We start from the raw sequence: 16,898 nt of genomic DNA, 5'->3' as shown, positions 1-16,898 counted from the left end.
ACAGTGAGTTGCATATGCATACTCCTACGTCCCGTCCCCTTTCCTCCATACTTATGGGACATTCCTTTGTCCTGTGGTACGGGACCGGAGCACTTTGTAAAAAGCATCACATTTTTCAAAAATGTGTCCTTCCTCTCTTTTTAGGCGGGGTACCGCATGCGGCCGTAAGCCCGCCCTCCTTAGCTCCGCCTAGCGCATCGCCCATCAGTCCTTTTCTCCGCATGTTCGGGACTGGACGCACTTGCATCTTCAGAAGTTTTTTTCCTTCAAGTGTCCTTCTCTCCTGCTCCGGCTTAGCGGTTGCATTGTAGTCCTTCTATGCCATTTCCGTTTGAATTTCCTTTTGTTCTTCCTGCGAACGGCGCTTCGCTAGGGCGGATCCCCATCCTCTTTGTTTAGAGTGTTTGGGTCTGGATCACCGGTGGGACTCGTGCTTCGACTGCGATTCCCTTTCGGTCCGGGCACTTCAACGTTGGCTGGGGTGCGGACGGTTTACGCATTGAGTTTCCACGCAACTTGACTCGGGTGCGGACGGGGTACGTGCTGAGTTTCCACGCGATTTGGCTGGGGTGCAGACGTGGTACATGCTGAGTTTCCACGCAAATTAACTGGGGTGCGGACAGGGTAGGCTCTGAGTCTCCATGTGATTCGCTGGGGTGTGGACGGGGTACGCGCTGAGTTTCCACGCAATTTGGCTGGTGTGCGGACGGGGTACGTGCTGAATTTCCACTGGATTTGGCTGGGGTGCGGATGGGATAAGCACTGAGTTTCCATGCGACTTGACTGGGGTGCAGACGGGGTAGGCTCTGAGTTTCAATGCAATTTGGCTGGGGTGCGGAAGGTACACGTGCTGAGTTTCCATGGGATTTGGCTGGGGTGTGGACGGGGTACACACTGAGTTTCCACGCTATTTGACTGGGGTGCAGACGGGGTACGTGCTGAGTTTCCATACGATTTGGCTGGGGTGTGGACAGGGTACGCATTGAGTTTCCACACAATTACCCCATCTGCACCCCAGCCAAATCATGTGTAAACACCTGCACGCACCCTGGATGCACCCCAGCCAAATAGTGTGGAAACTCCTGCGCGTACCTCGGACGCACCCCAGCCAAATCGCGTGGAAACTCCTGCACGTAACCCGGACATACCCCAGCCCAATCGCGTGCAAACTCCAGCGCATATCCTGGATGCACCCCAGCCAAATCGTGTGGAAATTCCTGCACGTACCCCGCGAAACATGCACAAATCCACTGGAAGCAGACCCCTCCTGACGGGAACCCAACACCCCAGCCCCCATCACCCATGACCACACCCTGAAGGCAGCCCACACCCTCAGCCCCCATCACCCGTGACCACACCCTGCAGGTAGCCCACACCACAAGGGACACCCTGATCACCTGTTACACCACCCCACAGGCAGCCCACACAACAAGGGACACCCCCATCGCCTGTGATGCCACCCCACAGGCAGCCCACACCACAATGGATGCCCCCATCACATGTGATGCCACGCAGCAGGCAGCCCACACCACATGGGATCCCCCCAGCCCCATCACCCGTGACCTTACCCTGCAGGCAGCCCACACCATATGGGACCCCATCACCCGTGACCACACCCTACAGGCAGCCCACACCACAAGGGATGCCCCATCACCTGTGACGCCACTCCGACAGTAGCCCCCTCCCGACTGGACATCACCTGCAAGCTGGATGTTGAAAGTGTGACACATGTTCACTCCAACGATCGCATGTCGAGCACCTTGACATCCGTGTATTGACACCACCCAGAACCTCCTGTAAAAAAAATACCCTGCAAAAAGAAACAAATGCATACACCTGTGCCACATCCCTCAGCGTGGGAGCTGCACAAACACAATTCCTGTCTGCAACTATCTCCCAACATACACCTCACACAAGTGAATGGTAAAGTGAGGCCCTGCAGTCCATGTGACAAACTAATGTAAAGAATCCCCATGTTGAAATAGTCACACAGTGACAGAATCCTAAGCACCCTCAAAGTGTGTCACATGAACAGACATTGCCCAGACGTGTCACGGCCAGAGCCACAATGAGCTGACATTACCAGAACAGATAACCTAATAAACACATCACTGTTCCTTCCATGTGTGAAGGACAAGACATGACATCTCTTCAAATGACATGTCAATCATAAAGCGCATATACACAAGTGTAAGAAGCTGCAAAGAGTCCGGGGATGTGGAACACAGTTACGACACAGACAACAATCTTGGAAGGGCAGGTGACAATAAAAATGCAGCGGTGCATGCGAAGTGGGGAAGGAGATAAGGGGTTTGGGTGAGGGGGCATTGCAGTGAATGTGAAGTACACCATAACAAATAGAACAATGTAGGAAATTAAAAAAACTGCAGCCAGCATGTGTCAAGTCCAAGCCTGAGCGCAGACAGCAAGTGTCAAGTGCAGGTAGGTGGCTATTGCCATCCATAAAAACAGTCCAAGTGTGGTGGATGCCAGGGAGGCAGTGCAGGTGTGCAGGTTGCGTGCAAGGAGACCTTTGCCCAAGTTCAGAGGACAGCCATGTGACCATTGCACATTCCAACAAGAGTTCAGCAGGTCAGAGGAGTACCAAAAGCACAAGCAAAGATGAGTGACTCAAGTACTGAATGACTGCATGGCAATCAGAAAGGGTGCTACCCACCAAAACTGCTACATTTGTCTGGAAAAATGCAAAAACAGGGAAATGCCAAAAATGACTGCCAGTGCAAGATGCCCAACCACAGCACAGACAATGAAAACAGCACAAACACGTGCTTGTAAAAGTCAAAGCACGCCATTTGCATTGCACTGCATCAAGCAATTCCTTGTCAAATATTGTGAACATTTCACACTCCAATCATTCCCCCAAATCCCCCTGGCCCCCAACACATTGAGGACCAATACACAGTGATGGTGCACATGTGATAGCAAATGAAACTTCCCCGTGCATACTGAAGCTCACCCTTCACAAACATCCACTGGTCATGTACATGTGTAACTGCAACACGCAAATGGATAGCAAACATGACACATGCATGCAAGTAAGCACACACGACCAACAATGGTCCTTACCTGGGACACCAAACAGAGAAACAAATCAGTAAAATGTTGAAAGAAAAGTCAGAGAAGCCATTACTGTGAGTAATGAAATCAAAATATATTATACAGTTGTATTAATGTCATACAAACTGCAAAACATAAATAAAAATATGTACATTTTGAATCAAAGAAAATGTTCAAATGTGAAAACTAAAATTCCAAATATGTACATGAAAAAAGGAAAAGTCTTACCATAGGTCCATGTCCATAAAAGTCTTATGGAAAAATCATCCAAATATAAAAAAATAATATTCCCTGCAATTTTAAACAAAAACTAAAATGAAAACACCACTAAACTATGTACAAAGAAATATGGAGCAAAGTCCAATTAGCACCCCAAATCATAAAGAAAACAAAAGGTAAATCACACACAAACAACTATGTATAAAAAGTGGAGTGTAGTCCATACACTCCAAATCATAAAAAAAATATGAAAAGTGTCACTAAAGAACTATATACAATGGCTGCGGGCTAGTCCTCCTTCTCACCATGCTCCCTCAATGTCTTTGCCAGGACATCATGGAACACTGCGTCCTATTCCCCTAGGCGGGCCTCCACTCTCACCTCGAGGGCTTGCAGAGAGTCCAACATGCTGCTCTCCCACTCCTTGCAAGTCTCCTCGAGGACCTCAGCCTGCCTTTCTGCCCGACGCAATGAAATTTCCACCCTGGCCATGGTGAGTCGTGCCTCCCATGCCCGCTGCCGATCTGCCCCGATCTGCTGCCCGAAACGCTCCAACACGGAAGACATCCTTTGGGTAAGGTCCAGGTTTGCCTGTTTCCTGATGGCCAATACCTGCCTCCCTGAGAAGGTATGCCTCGAGTACTGTAGCCTCCTACTCCGAACCTGCTGTTGCAGAGTAGCCCGGTGCCTGCTCCTTAAGGACAGCCTCTGGAATGATGACAATCCCTGGGGATGTCGTGCACATGCCCTGCTCCTTGATGCCTGCTCTCTCTCTATTGCCACAGCTCTGTCACTGGCTGGATCTGCGTGTTGACCACCTTGGATGATCCAACTTCAACTACCGACTCTGGCAGGTATGTGATCTCCACCAGACTGGGCGCCAGGGTCAGGACAGGTACACAGGGGGCCCTTGTGTCATCTGGGCCGGAAGGCGGCCGGGAGGAAGACTGGCTCACAGAGGAGCAAGACGAGGAGGGGGTTGCGTAAGTGGCCAGTCCATGCACCCATTGCAAGACTGGGAAATGTGCTAGCCAGTTCACAAGACGCAAGACCTCATCGTGATGACGTGCAAGCGCCCGATTGGAAGCCTGAACATCATCACGAATAGTGCCTGTATGCCTCATGATACCGGCTAGCAACGGTTCCACCCTGTCCCGAGTTGTGACATCCGTAGGTATTGGTGTTTCCGTTTGTGTGGAAACATCCGCCACCTGGGGCATTCCCTCAGTTGCATAATGGGCAGTCGCAGGCTCAGGGGCAGGATTAGGCACAGGTGCCTCCACGGCCACCTGCACTGCCTCCCGCCTCTGAGTCTGGACTGCACCAGTCACACCCACGTCATCACCCCCGCTGGGCCCCATGGACTGGGTTGATGGACTGGGCTGATCAAGCCTCCTCCTCCGCCAACCTGGACGCTTCCCCACCATCTTCCGCAGTGGCTTGCCCCTTTGCAAGCTCACCTGTCCCTCCTGCTGCCGAGGAGCCCACGACCATCTTCACCCTCTTGGACATCCCCTCAGCAGCAGCGAAGGATGTTTCTGACACGGCACCAGTCTCGTCGCTCCCAGAAGATGATATAACCTGGGGGCGTGACTGGGCCTTTCGTCAGTGCCTGGTTGAGGCATTGGTGCTGCCGTGCTCCACAGCACCTCCTCCGCCATCTTCTTCCAACGGTGCTGTTTATGAGGAGACATAGAACACAAACATCAGGGTACTGTACCTATGTGTGTTTTGCACAAAACATATGCACACGAAGTACACTGCCAAATGTCACAACCATCATCACCCTCAACAACACGCAGGTACTTGCAATGTACATACATGCACATACATGTTTGTCCTTCACAACAATCAGTTCCTTGGACATGGCACAGTCAGCATGTACAAATTGTGTATGCTCCTGACATGCATCATGGGACATACACATGACATTCACACACATCACCTGACAGCCGAGAAGCATGCCATGGAGCTATCACATCTGAGTCCACTCAATGTCAATTGTGCAGCAAGAGTCGAGCACATATTCTAATGCTCCAGTAACATTCATCCAGGAGTGTTGTGTAGTCACACATTCACTTCTCAGACACATGCACATTTACAACATGCATGTCCTTGATGTTGACAACAGCACTCATGTGTCACCTCTCACACGGCTACATCGCAGCCACATGTAAGCAACCACATGCACATTGTTACATGCTGCATCACATCACGCATTGCAACAGGAACACCGTTCATAGCACAGATGCCTCAATGGACACATATGCATCACTGTCTGGGACATTCCCACAGACATCCGTACAAGAGGCATACTTGCCATAATGTCAAGGTGCACACTCCAAACACACATCAACAACCACATGCACTGTTGAGGGCACCAACACATGGACACTTAACAGTCGACTCCAGACGGAGCTGCAGATCCATGACCTGGGCATGCATCGCTGAGTAGAAGCACTCCAGGACCTGCATGTTGTTGGTGTTCAAGCGGCACCGCCGCCCCCTTGGTTGTCACCCGTCTTGAGGAAGCGGCGGGCCTTGTTGCGGGTGCTGGATTTGTAGTCCTCCCAGCGCTTGGACACATGGATGTAGTCCCATGGTGCCATCCACTCCACGTAGATGGCACACACGATCTCGCCCCAGTTCATCCTCCGTCTTTCCTTGCCGACTTGTGTTGGTGGGTTGAAGAGCATCATAATGCCCCAGGACTTGCTCCACCAGGATGTCAACTTCGTTGGCACTGAAGCTGACAGCCCTCTGCCTCTCTGCCGGGGTGTTGCCACTTGCCTCCGATGATGTTGTTTCCGACATGGCAACCCCTGAGGCAGGTGTGGGTAGGCAAGGTGGTCCTGGGGCTGGACTGTGGAGCTGTGGTCTGGCATGTCGGGAGTCTTCTGAATCAGCAGAGGTTGTCACAGGTCCGACCACAGGAGCTCTGGCTTCGGCTGTACAGCAGGCACCAAAATTGCAGGGCACTTGGGCAGCAGGCACACAGTGGGCAGGCCACAGCAGATGGCTTGTAAGAGGCAGCTCGGGACACTTGGAGGCAGGTAAATTGGCTGATAGGCAGGAGTGTGGGTCTTCCGTGTTACTCGCGTGGGCAGCCGGAAACAGAGTGACTCCGCACGTGCGGAAACAGTGCATAAGTGTGAAATCAGAGGAAAGGCAGTAAGCTTGTAAATTACGTGACACGTGCTGAATGTTGGGCGTAGCGTTCAGGATCAGGATAAAGTAGTGCGTAGGAGACCATCACACGCTTGCACGAGTTATAGCGGACGGATGTGTGGACTTTGTTTCCACGCGATCTCTTCACTACTGTGACCGTGCAAGCCTCTTGTTTTGGTGGGGGAGTGCCTCAGTGCACACGTGCGTGTACTTTTGAGGCTAACAGTGAGTTGCATATGCATACTCCTACGTCCCGTCCCCTTTCCTCCATACTTATGGGACATTCCTCCGTCCTGTGGTACGGGACCGGAGCACTTTGTAAAAAGCATCAAATTTTTCAAAAATGTGTCCTTCCTCTCTTTTTAGGCAGGGTACCGCACGCGGCTGTAAACCCGCCCTCCTTAGCTCCACCTAGCGCATCGCCCATCAGTCCTTTTCTCTGCATGTTCGGGACTGGACGCACTTGCATCTTCAGAAGTTTTTTTCCTTCGAGTGTCCTTCTCTCCTGCTCCGGCTTAGCGGTTGCATTGTAGTCCTTCTATGCCGTTTCCGTTTGAATTTCCTTCTTGTTCTTCCTGTAAACGACGCTTCGCTAGGGCGGATCCCCATCCTCTTTGTTTAGAGTGTTTGGGTCTGGATCACCGGTATGACTTGTGCTTCTACTGCGATTACCTTTCAGTCCGGGCACTTCAACGTCGTCTGGAGCGGTGGGAGGAGGTTTTTCAGCGCGTTCCTCCTCTGCATTTTCAAAGTTTCATTGATGAGAAGAAGAGACGCCCGGTAAATTCTTTAGTTTTCAGGGCACCCCGACCGGGGGACTCCTTTTCAGGGTCTTCCCGGCCTAAAGAAAGTACCAAAGTTTTCTCCGAGGGCCCCCGTAAGGGGCCTGCTCACACCGGATTGCAATCCAAGGCCCCTCCTGTGGGGGCTATTCAATGGCCCAGTTCTACTGAGGCGGTGGGTACCGGAGCTTGCTTCGAGGTCTCCTTGTCTGGAGCTTCCCATATAGACACCGGGGAGTGCCCCGAGGCCTCGATTGAGGTTTTCTGTAGCGAACCAAGGTTCAAGGCCCCTCGTGAGGGAGGTGTTACCGGACTCGGGTCTGAGGTTCCTCTATCAGAGGCTAAGGTGACCGACAGAACTGAGAGGTCTGTTAAGGTCTTGTCGGTGAGGCGGGCACAGAGTGAGGTCACTGACCGTAATTCCTTTGTTACCGGCGTGGCCGAGGTTCCTCTTTCATAGGCTAATTTGGCTAATAGTATGTCTCAGAAACATCCTAGGCCACACAGTACCGGCTCTGCCGAGGTTCATTGTGTCAAGGGTAAAGTCAAGACCCCTGACCTGTCTGTGGCGACCCCTGCCTCACTCACACATGTGAGGCAGTTCTCCTCAAGCATTGACAAAATGGCACCCGTTCCCGCTCAAACTACGACGGCCATTTTGGACTCTTCCCTTACACCTATTCCATCCCCGTTGGGGGCTGGGAGCATTTTCTTGGGTGAACATTGTTTTCCTTGTGCACGGTTTCATCCAGTTTATGACTGGAACGCTCGGATGCCATTACAGCACTCGGTCTCGCTCCCTGCGGCGTCTGCGCCATTGATCTATGTCAACCCAGCTGGTGAGGGCCCCTCTTGGCAACCCTCTCATTTGCGACCGTGGATCTACTCCTCTTATGAGGATGCCTTCTTTGGAAAATTTCAGAAGCTCATGCACTCCGACCCCATGAAGGAATATTTCAGAGGTCTTTTTAGGGAAATATGCCCTCCAGTGCCGAATTCTGTGCCGACAGTTCCGGTCACAGCACCGGTTGTTCCGGCAGCTGTCCCACCTCTACCAGTTGGCCCACCTCCAGCCCTTCCGCCCCTGCCGCCCTTGTCTCCAATAGATAAGTCTTCGGCAGAGCCAGACGTGACGCAGGTCGATCCGGAAGCGTTAGATGACACGCAAGGGGATCAGGATGGCGATGACCAGCCCCGCTCTGTTAGGGCATTTCATGACCAGGTACTGGACATGATGGCTCTGCTGGATGTTCCAGTACCTGAGGCACCCCCTCCGCAAGAAGGGGTGCTTTCTGGGGTGTTCACCTTGTCTCCTCAGGAGTGTACCGGCTTGTGCTTCCAAAAAGGACGTTTTGGCTGAGGTCTGTAAGGTCTGGGAAAAGCCACACTCTGGACTGCACGTTAACAAAAAGATTGACGTTCGTTATAGGCTTCATATTTCGGAGGAGGTAGCCTTAGCGTCTTGCCCGCTCCTTTCCTCCACGGCGGTGGAGGCTGCCACTCTTCAATCCAGGCCAGCTTCAGCATTGTCTATTGCGGTGGCTCAGGTTCTGGCCAAAGAGGACAAGTTGCTTGACTCTTTGGTGAGTAAGATTCTTGCTAATTCGGCCTTGCAGTTTCACCAGGCGAATGCAGAGCTAATTTTAGCAGGGGGCGAATATGAAAATGTGGAAAGGTCTGTCAGAATTTGAGGAGTTCATTCCTGTGGACAAGCTGGACAATTTTAAAGGAGGCTTGTCGGACGCAAGAGGATATGCTTGAGCCTGCGGCGCATCATGTCGACACCTCGGCTCGGTGCCTCCTGCTTGGCGTGGACAACTCTCGTCAGGCTTGGCTTCATGCCACCAAGTTTTCCAAGGAGGTTCAGGATAAAGTTCTGGACCTGCCTTTCGACGGCAAAGAACTGTTCCATTTGTCAACGGATGTAGAGCTGTCTAAAACTAAGAACAACACTCAGACAGCCAAGTCCTTGTCTGTTCTGGTAAAACCACCTTTTAGGGCTCAGAGCACGCCCTCGCAGCCTCGGTCCTCCTCAGGGTTTCGGGGGTTTCTACATCGAAAGACACGTAGAGTCGATCCTCCAGCTGGAAACTCCCGTCGGCGTAAGCAGCGAGGCCGGTTTTTCTCTCTGTCCTCTGCCTCCTACTCAGGATCTGGGGGTCTCGCCTCTAGAAGCCTGCTAAATGAGGGTTTTCGGAGCTCGCACGAGAGTCCGGTGGGAGGGCGCATTGCCTCCATCACCCATCAATCCTCCCTCCAGCAGTCGGGGACGTCCTCCCTCAGAGCCGAAGTCCAGAAGCTCTTGGATCTCAAGGCGGTGGAACCCGTTCCCCTGGGGGAGCTAGCGGAGGGCTTCTACTCCCATCTGTTCACGGTGCCCAAACCCAACCAGGCTGGCCTGCGCACCATCCTAGACCTTTCCCAGTTCAGCCTTTCTCTTCCACAAGAGAAATTCAAGATGATCACGCCCGGTCAGATAAAGTCCTCTTTACAGAAGGGGCGATTGGCTCAGCGTGGTGGACCTTCAGAATGCGTGTATGCATATCCTCATTTGGAGCTCGCATTGGAAATACCTACGGTTTTCCATGGGGGAGGAGCATTTCCAGTTTTGTGTGTTCCCGTTTGGTCTCAGCTCGTTACCCTGTGTCTTTACGAAGATGATGTCGATCATCGCAGCTTTTCTTCAACTACAGGGTATCCGTGTGTATCCATATTTGGACGATTGGCTGCTGCGCAGTCCTTTTCCAGTGAAAGCCTCGAGCAATCTCCAGTCTCTCCTCCAGCTCCTGTTCCACCTTGGGCTGTCGGTGAGCTGGCGGAAATCCTCCATGACGGTCTATCAGGACTTGATTTTCCTGTGTTTTTGCTGGAACACGATCAATTGCAGAGTATACCTGACTGGGGACAGAATGGCGGATCTGTTGGCCACGTGTCAGGCGTTTTTGCAGTCTGAGAGTATATCGGCATGGTGGTTCGAGAGGCTTCTGGGCCTCATGGCTTCGTGCGTACTGGCTCTTCCTCTCGTTCGACTTAAGATGCGGCGGACGCAGATTGCTCTTCAGAGAGCTTCGCTTCAAGCAGTTGATCCAGATTCCAAAATGGCATTGGTTCCACCTTTCATGAGGACGGACCTCCTGTGGGAGTCGTCTCTCAGCAATCTGTCAGTGGGTGCTCCCTTTCAGGACCCCGGCCCATTGCTGACTATCACGTCGGATTCATCCCTTCTGTATTGGGGGGCGATGTTGGATCATCTTCAGGTTTCAGATCTTTGGTTGCCACAGGACAGCTTCATATAAATTATCTGGAGCTCCTGGCGATATTCCTGGCGTTGAAAGCATTCAAACCAGTCAACAAGGAGGTCCGTGTCCGCACGGACAATGCGGTCTCCATGTTCTATATCAACAAGCAGGGGGATACCAGGTCTCCTCCTCTTGTGGATCTTGCCATTCAGATTTGGGAATGGGCCATTCAGCATGGTATCTGGCTGGTGGCAGTACACACCCCGGGCCAGTTGAATGTCACTGCAGATGCCCCCAGCCGGCGGTCAATTGTCAGCTATGAGTGGGAACTGAACACGGAGATACTCTCGGATATCTTTCGCTGTTGGGGCACTCCAGAAGTGTACCTCTTTGTGACTTCTACAAACAGGAAGCTTCCCCTGTATGCCTCCAGGAACTGGCTCGGAGCCCTTTCACTGGGGGATGCTCTCGAAATTCCATGGCACAACATGAGGGCCTAAGCTCATTCAGCTTGGCGGCTTGGTGCCTGAGTTCAGATCTTTAGAGCGTTCCAATTTGTCAACGGATAACATGCACATTATTCAAGCGGCAGGAAGCCCTTGACAAGATATCAATATAGAAATAAATGGCTATGGTTCTGTCACTGGTGTTTGGCTAGGTAGCTGGACCCCAGGGAGGCTACTATCGACATGTTCCTGCCTTTTGTCTCACATTTGGTAGAGTCTGGCATTCATGTCTTGTCCTGCAGGTCTTATTTGTTGGGTGTTGCCGCTTACTTGTCCACCGACCAGCGCTCTTTTTATCTGACTAATCCAGTCATTAAAAGGCACTTTGCGGGCCTCATGCATCTTTACCCTCCTGTTCGCAATCCGTATCCAAGGTGGGACTTGAACGTGGTCCTTATGGCCTTGTGTCATAAGCCCTTTGAGCCCATGGCTACTGTCGATTTCAAGTACCTTTCGTGAAAAGTGTCCTTTTTGATTGTGGTGACTTAGGCAAGGCGTGTGAGTGAGCTCCAGGCCTTGTCGGTAGAACATGCTTTCCTTGTCTTTCATAAGGACGAACCCTTCTTTTCTTCCAAAGGTGGTTACCAATTTCCACCTGAATCAGTCAATTTCCTTGCCTGTCTTTTTTCCAGACCCGGCCTCAGAGGCTGAAAGGGTGCTGCACTGCCTGGATGTTAGAAAGGCCCTTAAGTTCTATCTTGACAGAACATCTGAGCTCAGGAACTCTTTTGAAAAATGTGATGCTTTTTACAAAGTGCTCCGGTCCCGTCCCACAGGACGGAGGAATGTCCCATAAGTATGGAGGAAAGGGGACTATGTACTAGGAGTAAGGTAGTCATTACGGTGAGTAACTTTATTATTTTACACTGTGGGTGCCCCTGTGTGTCACGTAATCCCTTATTTAACATCACTGTAGTTTACGTGTCCTTTGCATACATATTTATTTTGTTGCTGGGTGCCACAGCGTACTGCATTACATTTTTCCTTCACACGTGGGCTACCGAGGGGCCACGTGCACATTTTTCATTTTTGGGGTGCCTGTGCGTTCCACGGCCCATTTATTCTTCCGCAGGGGTTACATTGAGCCTTGCTGGGGCACACTGGTGCATTTAACATCACGTACACTACCCCCTCACTCAAATTGCCCAGGACAATTGATAGCTGCACCACCCATTGCACTAATCCATCAGTGCCATGACTGGGAGGGAAACAAGTGGGAAGGGAGGTGAAGGTGGACAATGTGGTGGAGGTGGCCGAGGTGGCCAAAGTGCTCAGGGCCAACCAGGGAGTGCCATGCCCTCCACCCAACAGTGTCAGGGAGATGCAGCTGATGCTCACGTCCCCAGCACCCTGGGTCACAGAGCAGCATTGCCATCAGCTGTCCACATCAGGCAGGGAGAGGAAGCTGAAGGGGCAGCTGCAGCAACCACCACCCAGGCTCATGGTCAGCCGGCCAGCCCTGTAGTGGTCCTGGCCCAGGCCCGCAGATACCCAGGGACGGATGTCCGTGTCTCCAAGAGCAAGAGACGTGTGGACAAAGGTCCAGGCACCAGCACCCAGGGTCCTGGAGCAGCACTGACATCAGCTGCCCACACCAGGCAGGGTGAGGAAGCTCCAGGGGAAGCTGCAGCAACCACCACACAGGCTCAGGGTCACCCAGCCAGCCCTGTAGTGGTCCTGGGCCAGGCAAGCAGAGACCCAGGGGCGGATTTCTGTGTCTCCAAGGGCAAGAGATGTGTGGACAAAGGTCCAGCCACCAGCACCCAAGTACAGATGCCTGCAAGGCTACCTACAATCACGGCATCAGTGGGTGATGCCACAGCCTAGTCTATCAGTGCTCCAGCACCTACTGACCCAAGAGGTCCCAGCCACTCAGGGTCTGCACGACCTTGCAAGAAGGCAAAGTGTACAGTAGGCAAACAGGCTCAGCCCCAAGGCACGGCACAGGAGACCCACACTTTCGAGGAAGAGGAGCTTTAGTGATGCAGAACTACGGATCCTCGTGTACTACGTGCGGGAACATGACATGCTTGTGTGGGCAGGGAGCACACATACACCTGCCCAGCGTATGGACCACTGGCAGTGTGTCGTAGATCGTATAAGCGCCTTGGGCATTGAGAGGCGTACAGCTTCTGAGGCAGTGAAGCGTTGGAATGACCTACGGCGCCGAGCCAAATATAAGCTGGGTGCCAACTACGCCTCTACTCTGGTGACTGGAGGTGGGCCACCACAAGAGGACAAGAAACTCACTCCACATGAAGAGATCATTAGTGATATGATTGATGTGGAGCAGATCCAAGGCGAGGGAGACCTGCCAATTTATGCGGGAATGTCTGGTGAGTGGTGATGCGTGTGTGTCCAGGACATGTGTATGTTGCTTGGATGAAGTGTATTGATAGTCTGGCAGTTCTGCCTGCATTTACATGACTGCCATGGGTGAACCATGTCATGGTGGACTGACAGGTGCTTGTTGTCCTGCAGACTGCATACGAACGATGTGCTGCACACTGTGACAAACCCCATCACCACACCTGCTCACTCCTTCCATGTCACTCTCTGTCCAGCCTCTCTTGGCCCTCTTCCTGCTGCAACCTGCGATGCCGGATAGCCTGTGACAATCTTCCACTCCACACTCGCCTTCTCTACGCACATCTCTGATGTCTCTGAGAGGTCATCCTGCCAGCTGCACCTCCTCCGGGGTATTCTTCCTTTCCACGCCTTCCCCCAGCAGCTCACTGTCCCCAGAGGATTGGTCATACCTATGGTGGGGTCTGCAACAGCTTCTACTAAGATTTCTGTGCCTCTGCTCTCTTCCCTCTGCAACTCATCCAGACCTGAACTGTGGGAATTGTCCTTTTGTCTTGGGGCCATGTATTCTATCTCCCTAGGACTATGATGATGGCACTGGCTCCAAGTGGCTACGCCTGTTCATTTCCAGTCCCTGTGCATTGTCCACAGGGCCTTTTGGGTCCTGGTGATGCAGTTCCTTCAATTCCATCTTCCAAATGTGCTTCCTTCTCATGGTCTTTGATCATCCCTTTCCTACTCCTTCAGGGTCAGTTACTTCTTATAGCAATTGTGGTTAATGTCTATCTTCGGCTGGGGCCTCCCTCTGGTACAGCCTCCCTGCCTCAATGGAACTGGAGGTGAACCTTCTCCGGGTCTGGAGGCACTTCTGATGCTGGATGACTGAGAGAATGCACTAGTAGCCTGCCCACATCCTGATCTCCGACAAGGGCCTCTGAGTCATCAGTTGTATCCATGCACTGCTTCCCTGCCACCCCCCACACTCGGTGGCTGTTTACTGTATCCCTACAACCCTCTACCAGCAATTGACACCTGATGTCTGCACTTAGACTTCAACCAGCCCGCCACATTTTCATTGCTGATTATGTAGTTGTATTTTATTAGTATGCCATTCCCATGTACTGCACTGCCCACTCCCACTTCCAACCCCAGGTCTCACCTTCACCGTGTCTATTCACTTACATGATGTCAATGTGGCCTGGCCTCATGAGATGGGTGTGTCTGGCTTCACTCTATTCCACCACCCTTGCATCGTAGCACCTTGTGACACTTGTGTGTATTGAGTTTGTGATTTACATGTCATGTCATGTCACATCCATTGTACATGGCTCTAGGATAGTAGTCAGCAAGTTCCATCTCATGCAGTTTTACAGTTCAGGCATGGCTATGCTACGTGGCATATGTGTATTTGCATCAGTGATGTTGGTGAATGAACTATGCCAGTCAGGTGCTAGTGTGTGAAGCAGGTGCTATGCACCATGCACTACATATTGTATTTAGCCCTTCCACACACGTCCATGGCTGCTTTCATGCTACACTTCACTTGCATTGACACTGCGTACATGCGGGAGTTTGTGACATGGCAGGTTAATGTGTTGCATGACGACATTGTAATGCCTATGTGTGTGGTCTATGCTATTTACAAGGCTCTTCATGTATTTTTCTGTTTATGTGCAGGTGATGAGGCAATGGATGCAGAGGAGGAGGTGGAGGAGGAACAGGATACTGGTCCACATCCAACCACCAGTGGAGGACGTGGTGTGGTAGCCCATGAAGATCCACTGGTGTTATAAGCCATCCTGGCCCTGACTCAGTCTGAGTCCGCCTCTGAGGAAACCTTTGGCTCTGGTGGTGAACCAGATATGGATACCTCTGTGCTGTGTCAGGTGAGTTCATCGACTTTGGGTGCTATTGTATCCCAAAAGTCTGAAGGTGGGGCGGACCCCTCACAGGGCAAGTCAGTGTTGGTACATCCGTCTGTGGTGGTTGCGGCTGCAGGGTCACGCTCCACAGTATTGACTCCTGGTCCTGTGCCAGCTGATCAAGGGAGGGATGCAGTCCTGCAGCCACAGACAGCGCAATCACATCAAGGGCCAGGTTCCCTTGGCCCAGCCATGCGTGGGGTCCGCCAACGCGTTGGCCGTGTGTTAGCTGGCAATACTGTGTGGGAACAGTCCATGTATGCTGTTGCACAACAGGCTGCTTCATATGGGATGTTGGCTCAAGGCATGGATAGGGTGGCCAATTCTATGATACCCCCAGCGAGACAGGTCGAGCACCAGCAGCAGGCATTACGGTCCACATGCCGCTCACATAGGTTGAACATGGTGGCCAGCAACCGGAGCCGACAGGCAGAACTGAGGACTCTGCGGGCATTCATGGCTGCAGAGGGTAAGGCCCAGAGGGAAGCCCTGAGGTTAGAGTATAGGTCCCTCAGAACTACACTGGCTGCACTCGAGGCAGCCAGCAGTAGATGGTCTGAACAGCAGATGCAACTGATGACTCGTACCATCACGGAGGAACTGCGTGCCTCCTGTGAGGTGTTGAATGGTGACCTCCGAGCCATCATGTTGCAGATGCAAGCATCTCAGTCCCGCATGGCCACTGCCATGGAGGACCAGACCAGGGTAATACGTGGTGATCCTCCCTTACCACTACCACATTATGATGCAACACCAGAGGGTGGTGACAGCAGCAACAGATCTCCCGATACATGCTAGCCGTGCAGCCCATTAATCCAGGGAGGTTTTTTTTTTCTCTCAGCATCCACACAACATCCACACATGTGGGTGTTTTGACGTGCACCCTGCACCTCCTGGGTGGGCCCCCCTGGGACCCCATAGGCATTTTTGATTTTTTTTAACTTGTTTTTTGTCTATTGTGCATTTATGTGACAGTGTGTTGCTTTGTGTAGCAGCCAAGGGCATCCACTGTAGATTCCAGCTGGACCCATGCAGGCTTGTCTCGTGTTGGTACCCTCTTTGTTTGTGCCTTAGGGTCCAGACATTTACGCACCTCCTGCTTCCCCTTTCCATGGGCTCGCAAGGAGTGCAGCGTGTAAAAGTAACGTACACAGAGGCATTGGGCTTCCATTATATCTGTGGGCAGTCTCAAGTCTGACCTGTGTATACACCCTTAGTGGGATTCATGATTGTTTGTCCAGTGCATGGTTAGCATCCCTTTTTGTTTGGACATTGAGATCCATCCTTTGTTCATGTTCCATCTTCATGATTTGGCTTGACTATCTCCATTATTGGTAGCCTTCCTGTTGTATGCGCTTTCCTGCCCCCTTTAGTTAGCAATGCCACACAAATATACAAAGGTGCCATGTGCAAGTCACGACACATTGAGGCACATGTGCAATTATGAATAGTCACTGTCAGTCACTGTCAGACAGATTCACTCTTGGGTCCTGTGTTTCTGGTATGTTGTACTGGCCAATTGATGTTCCTGTGTACAGTATTGTATTGATGAGTGAGTTGTTTCTGAAGTGTTTGGTTGATCGTTGAGCGCTTTGTGACAGTAGTGTTATGTGTTGGCCATGTATTTCTCAGTTTGGACATTGCATGCCATGGCATAGTGTGTCAACCAGGTGACAT

At 51.9% G+C, this 16,898-nt stretch overlaps 1 protein-coding gene across 1 annotated transcript in view; it reads left to right on the top strand.

The window, feature by feature from the left end:
* Positions 1 to 16,898, top strand: part of LOC138528311 (5-hydroxytryptamine receptor 3E-like) — a 654,547-nt gene that overhangs the window by 262,782 nt on the left and 374,867 nt on the right. The window lies entirely within an intron of this gene.

Source organism: Ambystoma mexicanum, chromosome 1q (assembly GCF_040938575.1).
Source record: "Ambystoma mexicanum isolate Mex_15411 chromosome 1q, UKY_AmexF1_1, whole genome shotgun sequence".
NCBI lineage: Eukaryota > Metazoa > Chordata > Amphibia > Caudata > Ambystomatidae > Ambystoma > Ambystoma mexicanum.
This window is presented reverse-complemented; position numbering and strand designations above follow the sequence as displayed.